The sequence below is a fragment of the Penaeus monodon genome, chromosome 33, assembly GCF_015228065.2.
Source record: "Penaeus monodon isolate SGIC_2016 chromosome 33, NSTDA_Pmon_1, whole genome shotgun sequence".
NCBI classification, from domain to species: domain Eukaryota; kingdom Metazoa; phylum Arthropoda; class Malacostraca; order Decapoda; family Penaeidae; genus Penaeus; species Penaeus monodon.
In genome coordinates, this window is record NC_051418.1 from 23,531,632 (window position 1) to 23,531,925 (window position 294).

Below are 294 nucleotides of genomic sequence, written 5' to 3' on the forward strand. Positions count from 1 at the left end.
TGAGTTTATTTACAATATTTTCACTGATAATATGATCTTAACATAGAGTACTAAAAAAATTATTTGTATAAAAAAGATAATTATAGGAGTCATATTGAACACTTTCACTTTTGATAACTATATTCATACTTCTTTCTCCATATAGCATATGCAAATAAAAATGTACCAAAAAAATATCAAAACCAAGATATCTGGAATCTGTATTACCTCTTACTCTTTTCCAACAGATCCTACTTTCCAATTTGGATAAATAGTACCATAACATAAGATTTCTCTTTAAAATCTTGACAGTTA